At 33.1% G+C, this 14433-nt stretch overlaps 2 non-coding genes across 2 annotated transcripts; one reads left to right on the top strand and one right to left on the bottom strand.

The window, feature by feature from the left end:
- Nucleotides 1–3478: 3478 nt before the first annotated feature.
- TRNAM-CAU (transfer RNA methionine (anticodon CAU)) lies at nucleotides 3479–3551 on the bottom strand. The gene has a single exon. It is a non-coding gene; the product is annotated as a tRNA-Met (tRNA).
- Nucleotides 3552–3741: 190 nt separating this feature from the next.
- Nucleotides 3742–3813, top strand: TRNAE-CUC (transfer RNA glutamic acid (anticodon CUC)). Its single transcript has one exon. It is a non-coding gene; the product is annotated as a tRNA-Glu (tRNA).
- The last annotated feature ends 10620 nt before the right edge of the window (nucleotides 3814–14433 follow it).

Here is a 14433-nt window from a genome sequence, read left to right as displayed (position 1 = left end):
GTTTTTGTTAAGGTTGGGCCCTTCTCTTAAGAGTTCAGTACCTTCAGCTCTTCACCAGTGGGAAAAGAGGTTACGAACGTGGCTACCTTGAATGCTACCTTGAATCGGGAAGCTTTTCTTACTCTTACCCAAATAATGCGACTATAGAATTCAAGGAATTTATTCGAACATAAATAATTTAGGATGCAGCGTCCTACCGGCCCATTCATATTAGTAGTAAGAATCGAGGGTAGTTACTGTAGCCGGTTTTGTAGGCATCCAGGGTCAGAGTAGCCATGGACTGTATGGATCCAGATTATGCCAATTTTGTAGGTATCCAGGGTCGGAATAGCTGTGGTCGTATGAAGCCAGTTCCAAGTGGCTGGGTTTATAGGTATAACAGCAAGGGTCATATGTAACCGGGTTTGTTGGTAACAGGAGTCGTATGTAGCCAGGTTTTTAGGTACCCAGAGTCGGGGTAGCCATTGTCGTATGAAGCAAGTTCTGAGTTGCCAGGTTTGTAGGTAGGAGGGGTCATATTTATCCGGGTTTGTAGGTAGCAGAGGTCATATTTATCCAGGTTTGTAGGTAGGAGGGGTCATATTTATCCGGGTTTGTAGGTAGCAAGGGTCATATTTATCCGGGTTTGTTGGCAACATGTGTCGTATGTAGCCTGGTTTGTAAGTAAACAGGGTGGGAGTAGCCATGATCGAATGAAGCCATTTCCGAGTAGCTTGGTTTGTAGGTAGCAGAGATCGTATGTATCCGGGTTTGCTGGTAAAAGGTGTCATATATAGCCAGGTTTATAGGTGACCAGGGTCAGAGTAGCCACGGTCGTCTGAAGCCAGTTCCAAGTAGCTAGGTTTGTAGGTAGCAGGGATCGTATGTATCCGGGTTTGCTGGTAACAGGTGTCATATATGGCAAGGTCTATAGGCACCTAGGGTCGGAGTAGTCATGGTCGTATGAAGTTAGGTTCCAGTTGTCTTGTTTGTAAATAGCAGTGTCGTCTGTTACCGGTTGGAATGGACCCTACCTGTTTGAATGGACCCTACTCTGTATAGTCAACTAACTCTTCCATCTACTCTGCACTGAAATTCATCATAGGAAACCACGTATTTATAACATTCAAGACTTTAAGAAGTTTCCAAAAGAATCAGTTCCCATTCACTCCTGTCACCCTACAACTTACCGACTGACTTTGCGATCTCTTTTGTCACCTACATTATTAATTATTATTATTATTATTATTATTATTATTATTATTATTATTATTATTATTATTATTATTATTATTATTATTAAAACAGTTTACCAGACCACTGACTACTCAGCTCTCATAGGGCTGGCCCGAAGGATTTGGATGAAATGACAGGTCTAGGCTAGAAGCCTAGCACTGGGACCAAATAGGTCTCTCACCATACCAGCCCTATGAGAGCTGATAGTCAGCTTAGTGGTCTGGTTAAACTGTTTTAATAATAATAATAATAATAATAATAATAATAATAATAATAATAATAATAATAATAATAATAATAATAATAATAATAATGTAGGTGACAAGGAAAGAGATGACAAGGAAAGAGATGGCAAAGTCGGTAAGTTGTAGGGTGACAGCAGTGAATGGGGAACTGATTCTTTTGGAAACGTCTTGAAGAGTCTTGAATGTCATAAATGTGTGGTTTCCTGTGATGAATTTCAGTACAGAAGACGGAAAGATGGAGGAGTTAGTTGACTATATAGTAGAAATTAGTTTCGACTGCCAAATGCGTGCTCTCTCTCTCTCTCTCTCTCTCTCTCTCTCTCTCTCTCTCTCTCTCTCTTCTTTAAACATATAGGCAATTAAATCTCAGAATTTCAGTCAAAGATGTTTTACATATAGGTCCCTTAAATCTCAAATTTATTTTTCCAAAGATGTTTTAATTTCTCTCTCCCTTTTATGATAAAATTTATTTTTCCAAAGAAGTCTCTCTCTCTCTCTCTCTCTCTCTCTCTCTCTCTCTCTCTCTCTCTCTCTCTCTCTCTCTCTCTCTCTCTCTCTCTCTCTCTCAATTAAAGCAAAGCACCTTATTTATTCCTTCATACTCTTAACAAGTATCTGTGACTTAAATTAAAGCGCAGACTAACATACTAGAATTTCTGTCAAAGATGTTTTCTAGTCATGTCCCTTAAACCCTTCATAGCAATCTCTCTCTCTCTCTCTCTCTCTCTCTCTCTCTCTCTCTCTCTCTCTCTCTCTCTCTCTCTCTCTCTCAAATAAATCTAATCCTTCTGGCCAGCCCTAGGAGAGGTGTTAATCAGCTCAGTGGTCTGGTTAAACTAAGGTATTCTCTCTCTCTCTCTCTCTCTCTCTCTCTCTCTCTCTCTCTCTCTCTCTCTCTTCTCAAACCTACGGCGCCCTTATTTGTACTTTATTACTCTCGATAAATATATACGACTGTTAATCCACGGACGGACATAATAGAATCAGTATGAAATGTTTTTTATAGCCCCGGTGTAATGAGTCACCCAAACAAAAACGAAACAGCTGGAGACTCGTCAGTAGTAAAATCGATACTACACCGAGTGAGTGACTATGCATGATCTGTCAGCCTCTTAGTGCGTTTTAAAAGTTTATACTGCCCGTAGCATGTGAAGTTTTTCGTATGGGATTATACAGTGTTACTTTTCATTTTTGTTCTTGTCGGTTTTGTTAGCTGCGCCATTATTGTACGTACATAATTATATGGTGTCCTTGGTCAGTTTTGTACGACTAAATTGTTTTTTTATGCCAATCGTGTACGTGTTTATTTTGTGTATATTTTGTACATGTTTATAAAGTTTACTCGGTCAGTTTTATACTTGTCTTCTCTGCCAATCTTTTATGTTTATATTGTATTCTTTATTGTACGTACATAATTATAAGGTGTCCTTTGGTCAGTTTTGTACGCCTAAATTGTTTTTTATGCCAATCGTGTACGTTTATTTTGTGCTATGTTGTTTTGTACATGTTTATAAAGTTTACTCGGTCAGTTTTATATTTGTCGTCTTCTCTGTCAATCTTTTATGTTTATGTTGTATTCTTTATCGATCTGCATCGAGTTTATAGTGCCTTATGTCAATTTTATGTTTTTCTTGTCTGATTCTAGAACTGCTCGCTTACCCGTTATCTTCTCGGTCAATGTCGCACGAATTTAGATCGTGTGTGATTTATCATACTGTTTATGACTTTATATACAGTGATGTGTCAGTTTTACCTGATATAATATCGTTCTCTTTCATTTTTATAAATCCTCATATCGACGACTGTATCAGTTTTGCATGCATTTATAAAAATTTCATTATTTTTACAAACTAGACTTATTTAAAACTAAATCAAACTTCCGTGTGTGGTTTGAACATTTTTTCAAGTTGGTTCCCTCCCTCCCCTCAACTTTTTCGGTTGGCGGGCGGTGAATGTTTTCGTAACCTGTAGTAAGACTGACATATGGCTGCCAGCGATATCAAGTAAACAAAAGATCATGCCCCGAGTGAGGATCGAACTCACGACCTTCAGATTATGAGACTGACGCGCTGCCTACTGCGCTACCGAGGCTTGTTATGATATGGAAATCTCCACCAGATTTCATGCAATCATGCATAGCAATCCTTTTCTTCGAGTTTTAGGGAATAAAGCATTTTTTCTTTGTTAACTGACGTTTTAGTTACTTCATTAAACCACAAGGTAAAATTTAACAAAACAGTAAGACATAATGTGTACAGATGACTGTTATCACCTTGTCATGTCCCGTGTGGTCTAGTGGCTAGGATACGCGGCTCTCACCCGCGAGGCCCGGGTTCGATTCCCGGCACGGGAAATTGTTTTGAATGCAATGTATGCGTTGATTGTTGTTTAAGTTGACATAGTTGCACAGGACGTTATCAGTAAAGTTTAGTGATAAGTTATTACCTGTGTTGCGCATGGTAGCATTATGTTACTTACACATTTGATAGAGGGCCAGATATTGCAAAGGGTTAAATTTTCACATAAGTTAGCTGTTATTGCAAGGGGTTAATTTTTCCACATTGTTTCTAATAACCAGAACTTTCAAAAGACGAGAAATAACACACACAAGAAAAAATGCTCCTGGGATAGTGTAGCTAGATTGCAGAAATATGTTATAGACGGAATCCTTCATATTGGATGCTGGGGAAATGACACTGAAGAGCGTTAAGAATCACCAACTTTTGACAAAGTTATGTCACTTGTTTTACCCCTCTTTTGCTTTTTATCTGTCTTTTTCGTGGGAAGAACATCTTGATGCGTATTTCCTGATTTCAATTTTTTATACTAACGGATATAATTTTCATGTAACATTTCGAAAGGGAGAGAGAGAGAGAGGGAGAGAAAGAGAGAGAGGAAACTTTTTATTCAACTCTGTTAAAAACTGTGTAAGAGCCACGTTTAGGTGTTTGCGTAAGTTTTTTCACTGTTAAGTTTTTCCTATAACTGATGTTTCCTGCAAAAAAAAAGAGAGAGAGAGAGAGAGAGAGAGAGAGAGAGGTTTTTTCATGGCAGATATTGAATGTAAATAGAGGCTAAAAGAGAGCGCTGACAAAAGATAGTAAAAGTAACATGAAACGTGGAGTAAAAATTTTGGCATCTGCCACATAAGTCATGTGTCTTTGAACACTTACCACAACTAAGTGTCGAGGCAGTTTAAATTTATATTTCAGGACATAAAACTAGATGAATTTGAATGTAATTCGACAACTAAATCATTTAAATGATGGCGACTTTCATCCAAAATCTCTTGACTGATTGCTTGGTGGATCGATTGGTTGATGTCTCTATGTAATCTTGCGGACTGTTTACTATTAAGATTTTTTTCCTAGGGTCCCTCTCCACCTAAGGCGCGCTACGATACCGGGAAACTCAGTTCATCATATACCCTAAAAGTAATGCAGACACATTCTGGGATATTTCCTTTTATTACTCGGCGGCTCCTTATTAATCGTCAAATCCAAATTGTCATAACGCTCAGAAAAAAAGAATGAAAGTTTTAAATTTTAGCTTGAAGGACTTGCTATTTTCAGTCCGCCTGATATCAAGTAGAAACTTGACCGTACACCAAGTAGAAACCTGGTGTATGGTCAAATTTAAACGCTTTAAAGCATACATTCGCGTTGCATCTTTGCTCATTGCATCTTTGCTCAAATAACTTGAGACCATCTGTAGCTGTTCTTATGTTGACCTCATCTGTTGGCTGTATTATACGCAGCAAGTCATTCAGATATTTTGAACACCCGGTCTTTGATAGCTTGATGAGTTATTACACCTTTTCAAAGGTGTAATAACTCACCAAGTTATTACACGATTTTAACCTTTTCAAAGGTTAAAATCGTGGAAAATTCACCCCTTAGCCTTCTTTATCAGTGTCTCACTCAATCCATGCAGCAGTTTTCATTCAGTTCTTTCATCAGCGTCCTATCCGAATTAATCATTCGACAATGTTATATCCCGTCCTATTAACACGTCATCAAGATGTTTTGCCCTTCCCTGCCTGCAGAGGTTAATCAGAGACAGAGCGCGGCCAAGTTCAACCAGTATTTCATCCATATCGATCTATGCCAGTCCTGTGTTCTTGTTGAGAAAGAAAGGAACAGAGGGTATCAGTAGCATGGCCAATGTTTTATCTGTTCAGGATAATAGTTTTGGTATTTGTGAGGAGTGTATGGGCTCAGCTAGCTGGCTGGTGAGTGGGAGCACAGTGGGCCAAGAAACTACTCAAGCTGGGTGTCAGTGAGTCTCTCAATATTCTTGCTGGCACTTGGTTCTATTTTTATTATATGTTGGCTGTAGACATATAGTCTAGGTGTAGTCTCAGAATGATACTAATATTATAAGAGCATTTTTGAAGTAGAGATCGCTGAAGATCTGTAGCTACTAGCCTATACACCATTGGGCAGATCTTGAGTTTTATTAGTGGCACATTGCTTGATAAACTTGCTTCCTGGGAGTGGGCCAAAAACGATGTTTACTCGTGTGTAGATGTGTGTGCAATTCACCTGAGGGAATGTTTCTTCGTTACCATGGGGGTTTTTTATGGTGACTTATTTTGCCTGACTTTTGACGTCAGAGCCAAGATCCCACATGTTCATTTTGAGTAGTAAAAAATCCTTAAGTCATGAGCTAGGAGTTTACCTTTGGAGTCAGTGTGTATATAGTCTCCTTGCTTTTGGTAGAAAGAATCCTCCTTTGTTTTGGCAATTGCCCCAAGTTCTGTTGTTTAACAGGAAAAATTGGAAAAGACAGCAAAAGCAATTACACATATATTGTAATCCAATGGTCTAGCTGTGTGGTAAAAGGTGTTTATAGCTTCCATGATTCTTATTTTTACAAACTACTAAGATCTTACGACTTTCGTTTTTAAACAAGCATGAAAATATTGTTAGTCCCAGTGAAACGAGTGCATCTTAAAAAGTTTAAGAATGCAATGTAGTACTTCAGGGTATAAAATTAACACAAAAATTCCATCAATGTGCCCTGCCCTCACTTTTTAGTTTTCTGTCAAGGAAAACTATTGTGCCGGCTTTGTCTGTCCGTCCGCACTTTATTCTGTCCGCACTTTTTCTGTCCGCCCTCAGATCTTAAAAACTACTGAGCCTAGAAGGCTGCAAACTGGGATGTTGATCATCAACCCTCCAATCGTCAAACATATCAAATTGCAGCCCTCTAGCCTCAGTAGTTTTTATTTTATTAAAGGTTAAAGTTAGCCATAATCGTGCTTTTGGCAACGATATAGGGTAGGCCTCCACCGGGCCGTGGTTAAAGTTTTATGGGCGCAGCTCATTCAGCATTATACCGAGACCACCGAAAGATGGATCTGTTTTCGGTGGCCTTGATTATACGCTGTAGCGGCTGTACAGAAAACTCGATTGCGCCGAAGAAATTCCGGCGCATTTTTATTTATTTATTTTTTTTTTTTTCAGAACACTGCAAGACATAACTTTGTAGGGAAACGCTCTCTCCAAGGGAGATGGAAAAAAGAGATCAGAAGAAAGTACCGAGGAAAGTAGCAAAGGGAAACATTTGGTACCTTTCCTTAGACCAACGGGCACCTTTGAGTATGTGAAACCAATAATTAGGAACCACAAAAACTTCTGTAAATGTCGCAGGGTTGATTTATTCCCTCTACAGGAATATTCGGCGACACTTCGAAGCGATCGATGCGTTGGTTTATGTTTTCCAGGACTGTCCTGTAAAATTCTCTCTTTCTTTCTCTCATAATATATATATATATATATATATATATATATATATATATATATATATATATATATATATATATATATATATATATATATATATATATTATATATATATATATATATATATATATATATATATATATATATATATATATATATATATATATATATATATATATATATATATATATATATATATATATATATTATATATATATATATATATATATATATATATATATATATATATATATATATATATATATATATATATATATATATATATATATATATATATATATATATATATATATATATATATATATATATATATATATATATATATATATATATATATATATATATATATATATATATATATATATATATATATATATATATATATATATATATATATATGCACATATATAAAGATAAAATATATATATACTGTGTGTCGACCTTTATAAGTCTGCTATAAAGGAGGGCAGACGGTATATATATTTTATATATATATTCATACATTCCATGTTTTCGTGATTCATTATACATTATACTGTATATATATATATTTAATAAATATACATATGTATTCATTAGATATATACATACATATGTGTGTATATATATATATATATATATATATATATATATATATATATATATATATATATATATATAATATATATATATATATATATATATATATATATATATATATATATATATATATCAAATGAGGGTGGACCAACTTAACCAGTTAACTCTACCATATTTCTTTATTCCCATTAACGTTTCCTTAAACTAAACATCTGGAGTGCTGTTGAATAATGAACAGATTACTTGAAAAGTTACTTGTCATAAGAAAAATAAAAAAATAAAAAATAAAATCCTTACAATACAGCTAAAAATAACACATTCTGTCGTTTTCTCTCTCACCTAAGGTTGGTTAAGTGTTATTTTTAGCTGTATTGTATTGTAGCAGACGGTTATTAATTTTTTATTTTCTTATGATTTTTAAAGCTTACAGTAACTTTTAAAATAATCTGTTCATGAACAGATCCCTTCGAAGATGTTTATCACGTTAATGGGAATAAAGTAATATATTAGTTAACTGTTTCCTGGTCCACCACACTGATGTGCCCTTCGTCAGTTATCTTTGCTTTTGATATATTTTGATATATATATATATATATATATATATATATATATATATATATATATATATATATATATATATATATATATATATACTATATATATATATATATATATATATATATATATATATATATATATATATATATATATATATATATATATATATATATATATATATATATTATATATATATACTATATATATATATATATATATATATATATATATATATATATATATATATATATATATATATATATACATATATATATATATTATATATATATATATATATATATATATATATATATATTATATATATATATATATATATATATATATATATTTTATATATATATATATATATATATATATATATATATATATATATATATATATATATATAAATATATATATATATATATATAATATATATATATATATATATATATATATATATATATATATATATATATATATATATATATATATATATATATTATATATATATATATATATATAAACATATTGTATATATATATTTGTGTATATATATATATATATATATATATATATATATATATATATATATATATATATATATATATATTATATATATATATATATATATATATATATAATGTATTTTGTGTATACATGAAAAAGAACAGCTTGAAGTAGGTGCTCGAACTGGGTTAAGGCGTGCCCTCACTGAAGAAAAATTTTTCTTCACTGTGTGTGACTTTTTCCAATCTTCATAACTATTTTGAAGTTATGACATGAATCCACTTCGTAGAGCTCAATTTTATATTTATTCCAATGAGAAATTCGTATAAATTGTTTCCATTCTTGGAGTAGGGGCTTTGCGACAGATTTTTGGAGGCGAATACAATCAGAACAAATAAAATTCTGCTACAAGAATAGAAAGATACAAAAGAGGAATGACGAGTGTAAAGGCTTGAGGAAGAAACAAAGTTTACATAAATAAGTTAAAAAAGAAAATCAACAGCAGTTAATGGGAAAACCAAGATTTTACAGTAACGACATACTTGTAAGCGCTTTTCCTCAATTATTTCATCTAGTAGTTGAATAGACAGAGAAAGCACAAGTAATTGCCTATTGTTTTTAGCTGGGTAAGAAAGTCAGTTTTGCGGAGGGGTTGAAACAATGGCGAACGTACATTCCCTCGTCAATGGTTTACCTCGAGTTACGTGGTTATAAATAAGATAATTAATTAAACAAGTCCTTTTGTTTGTAATAGAACGTGTACACGTTCCTATAATGGAATTTTACTCCAGTTAATTTTCGCACAATTGGAAGGAGGAACCAAGTTATTAAACGCAATGTTGACTTCACCCGCTTTATTTTATTTTTTTTTTAATTCTAGCTCAAGCAGAGCACGTTTTGCTGCCTTTGGATTGTTTGTTCTAAGAATATTAATTAAGGCTAGAGGAAAAGTTAATGATTAATTCTCCTTTGTGATGGAGGAAGAATATAATTCAACGTCAGCGACTCGGAAAAATCCTTGGCACCGACGAGACGCAGCGAATTTTGAAGGGATTAATGAGGTGGTTTGCGGGCATTTTGCGTTCGGCCTCTTGCCATTTTCTTCTTGCAGCTTGTTTCAAATACCCTTCTTTCTTCTCTCTTCTCTTCAGTTTGATGGGTCGGTATAGTTCTCGGATAGCACTTTGCTGGGCCGGCGTTTGAGTCTCCGTCCGCCAATGAAGAATTAGTGGAATTTATTTCTGGTGATAGAAATTAATTTCTCGGTACAATGTGGTTCGGATTCCAGAATAAGCTGTAGGTCCAGTTGCTAGGTAACTAATTGGTTCTTAGCCACGTAAAATAAGTCTTATCCTTCGGGCCAGCCCTAGGAGAGCTGTTAATCAGCTCAGTGGTCTGGTTAAACTAAGGTATACTTAACTTTTTCTATTTTCTTTTTTTGTAAATTCTGCGGTCTTCATTTTGTTATGTTTTATTCCAGCAGCAATCTGCCTCAACCATACTGTTTTCTTTTACCTTTTTTTTCACCAAATTTTGAATCATGGCTTTCATAACCAAGAATGGCGAAATAATGTGCTCTCGCATTATAGTGTTCGACAAACACGGAAAATCTTTCCTTTCTGAAAATGAAATGGTTTTCCTAATCACTGGCGACTAAAAAAAAAAAAAAAAGATTCTTGCTTTTCTATGAAGAGTATTCATTGAAATTTACGTCTTTATGCAACGTTGAACCTCACGATTACTTTTGAATTTACAGTAGATATTTCTAGAATATAACTAACTTTACATATTTTTATTCTGTCAAGTGGTTTAGTCTCTTGGGATCTGATTTTCACGGGTGGGTATTGTCAGAATGTGTGCTGGAGTATAGCATTTAATCTAAGATGCATATCAAACCTGTTATGTTTGTCTTCTATTTTGTCAATAACGAAGCTCGGGTGAGTCAGAAGAAAATGAAGTTCGTACCAGTTGTCTTTTGTGGTATCAGCTTGTAACTAAATACTTTTTAGGTTCAGAATAGCAAGAGCAACTACGGAGATTGCGTAATAATAATTTGTCTTGCCTATTGCCAGAATGTACTGAAATTAAAACGCATTACTTTGAAATAACATTGCATCACACCACATTTCTTGAAGACTGCCGTACCTTAATAAATGGTGATGGAGCCGATGTTTAAATAAAATTGAAAAATCTTCTTATCACTAGGCTGTTATTGTAATTTAGCGACTTATTAAGATCAAGAAGGGAAAAGTGAGGGGGAAAAATAGACATAAAAGAAATCTTACGGACTAAATGATGTCGACCTCAGGGGAGTTTTTCCCCTTTGTGAATTTATGACTCGAGCCAATCAGTATTGGTCGATAAATCAAAAGAAATTGGCCTGAACAGGATGTATATCAAGGAAGGAGGGAGAATGAGGGTTTTTTGGGGGGTAAGGGGGGAGAGGGGATAAGGGTCTTAGGACTATCGAGGGATGTAATGAAAATGTCTAGTTTGAGAGAGAGAGAGAGAGAGAGAGAGAGAGAGAGAAAATCAGAAAAAACGCTGTTGAATGTGATATTAATTGAAAGGTCAACGAGTTTGAGAGAGAGAGAGAGAGAGAGAGAGAGAGAGAGAGAGAGAGAGAATTTAAAAACGAGAGAGTTTATTCGAAATGATATTAAATCAGAGTTTAAAAACGCTTAGGTGAGTCCAATTGTTGAATGTGATATTAACGGCACAGAATGAAAGGTCAACGACGAGAGAGAGAGAGAGAGAGAGAGAGAGAGAGAGAGAGAGAGAGAGAGAGAGTCACAGAATCAGAATTTAAAAACGCTTAGGTGAGTTTATTCGTTGATATGATATTAGCGGCACAGAATGAAAGGTCAACGACGAAGAGAGAGAGAGAGAGAGAGAGAGAGAGAGAGAGAGAGAGAGAGAGAGAGAGAGAGAGAGAGAGAGAGCGTCTCACAGAATCAGAATTTAAAAATTCTTTGGTGAGTTTATTTGTTAAATGTGATATTAACGGCACAGAATGAAAGGTCAACGACGAGAGAGAGAGAGAGAGAGAGAGAGAGAGAGAGAGAGAGAGAGAGAGAGAGAGAAGGTCACAAAATCAGAATTTAATAACGCTTAGGTGAGTTTATTCGTTTATATTAGCGAAAGGTTGAATATGATGATTTATTTGTTAAATGTGATATTAATGGCACAGAATGAAAGGTCAACGACGAGAGAGAGAGAGAGAGAGAAAGAGAATTTAATAACGCTTAGAGTGAGTTTATTCGAGAATATGAGAGAGAGAAGAAAGAGAGAGAGAGCGAGCGAGCGTCACAGAATCAGAATTTAAAAACGCTTAGGTGAGTTTATTTGTTGAATATAATATTAGCGGCACAGCATGAAAGGTCAACGTGGAAGGTGAGTTTATCTGTTGAATGTTATACTAGTGACATAAAATTTAAGGTCAGCAACGTGGAGAGAGAAAGAGAAAAAGAACCATACAATCAGAATGAAACTCTTGGAATGTGAGTATATTTGTTCAGTGTGATACTACTGTACCAAAATTAAAGGTCATCTACACAGAGAGAGAGAGAGAGAGAGAGAGAGAGAGAGAGAGAGAGAGAGAGAGAGAGAGAGAGAGAGAGAGAGAGAGATTGCATCCATGTTATATGGGCACAAAATATCAGTCACTTTATATCTGTCAGAAAATGCCATGCAAGCAGCAGGAAGACAGAGATGCGGTTTATTTGTATATTTTGTTGTATATTACTTTAGTGTCACAGCTCCAATTGAATAAACAGATCGATAGATAGACAGACTGATATATATTGTGTGTTACACTGGTGTGTTACACTTGTGTGACACTGGTGTGATACAGTAGAGAGAAAGATAGAGATAGAGGGAACTTATATTTTTTTGTAAATTGCTTTAGTGTCAGCATCAAACGACCAAGGTAGATCGATAGATAGGTAGATATTTTATTGTGTGTATTACACTAATGTGTTACACTAGCGTCATAACATTAAAGATTAGCGGCAAAGCGAGAGAGAGAGAGAGAGAGAGAGAGAGAGAGAGAGAGAGAGAGAGAGAGAGAGAGAGAGAGAGAGAGTCGTAGGAAAAGATTAATGTACATTGAAGCAAAATAGATATAAAGTGGCGCGTAACTATAATTATGACCAAGAACTCGGAACACATTTGCTGAAATTCATCTCTGAATGATTAACTGTCCCTTTGTTGTGAGAAATCCCTTTATAATACGCAGTGATTATCAGCTAATGATTACCCTTTAATAGTTTGTATCAACGGAGATTAGTTACGCTGGAGGTAATTTATCATGACATTCAATAATTACTTTAAACCTGGGTAGCGAAATTGCCGCGTTTCAACGAGATTTAGGGATTTTCAGTACATCACGAGTATGATGTAATAAGTCTATAATTGATAACTGAAAAAGGGAAATTTGTAAACTGATAATTAACACATGGAAGAAAATAGAATATTTTATGAGCGTGAAAGGATGTGGTTTAGCACTTAAACATACAATTTAAATTTAAACTATTTTGATATTTAATTTCTTCTTAAAAAGATATAAGGATTTGATAAAGTAATTTTACGAAGTGTTATTTTACAGTGGGGAATTTTTTTCAGCTATGGTTATAGGTGGGATTTTACTCTTAACAGGTGTCATAAAAGTTTGTTCAATGTAACTGCCATTGTTTTTCCTTCTTAGAAAGAAATGCGCCATAGTTTTGCTAAGTGCAACTGGCATTTGTCACGTCAATTATATTTGGCATATGAAGTGCGTTTTCGATTTCCCGAGTGCATATGAGAAGTATTTTTTTTTTTTTTTTTACTTGAAGACACACGGACGAATAAGTTTGGTTTCAGAGGAAAGAATATTTGAAATACTGACAGGATGATTGGTCTGTTATTTGAAAGGTCAACTTCATTTCATCAAATTCCTCTTTGTCCTTTAACTCTAAATGTGACTTTGACCTTAACCATTGGATCCCTAGCACAAAATACTGAAGTTCCATCGCCCACTGTTGATATATATATATATATATATATATATATATATATATATATATATATATATATATATATATATATATATATATATATATATATATATATATATATATATATATATATATATATATATATATATATATATATATATATATATATATATATATATATATATATATATATATATATATATATATATATATATATATATATATATATATATATATATATATATATATATATATATATATATATATATATATATATATATATATATATATATATATATATATATATATATATATATATATATATATATATATATATATATATATATATATATATATATATATATATATATATATATATATATATATATGTATATATATATGTATGTATATATATATATATATATATATATATATATATATATATATATATATATATATGTATATATATATATATATATATATATATATATATATATATATATATATATATATATATATATATATATATATATATATATATATATATATATATATATATAT

This window comes from Macrobrachium rosenbergii, chromosome 41 (genome assembly GCF_040412425.1).
Source record: "Macrobrachium rosenbergii isolate ZJJX-2024 chromosome 41, ASM4041242v1, whole genome shotgun sequence".
In the NCBI taxonomy this organism is placed as follows: domain Eukaryota; kingdom Metazoa; phylum Arthropoda; class Malacostraca; order Decapoda; family Palaemonidae; genus Macrobrachium; species Macrobrachium rosenbergii.
The sequence above is the reverse complement of the archived record's forward strand: the minus strand, read 5'-3'. Positions and strand labels throughout refer to the sequence as shown.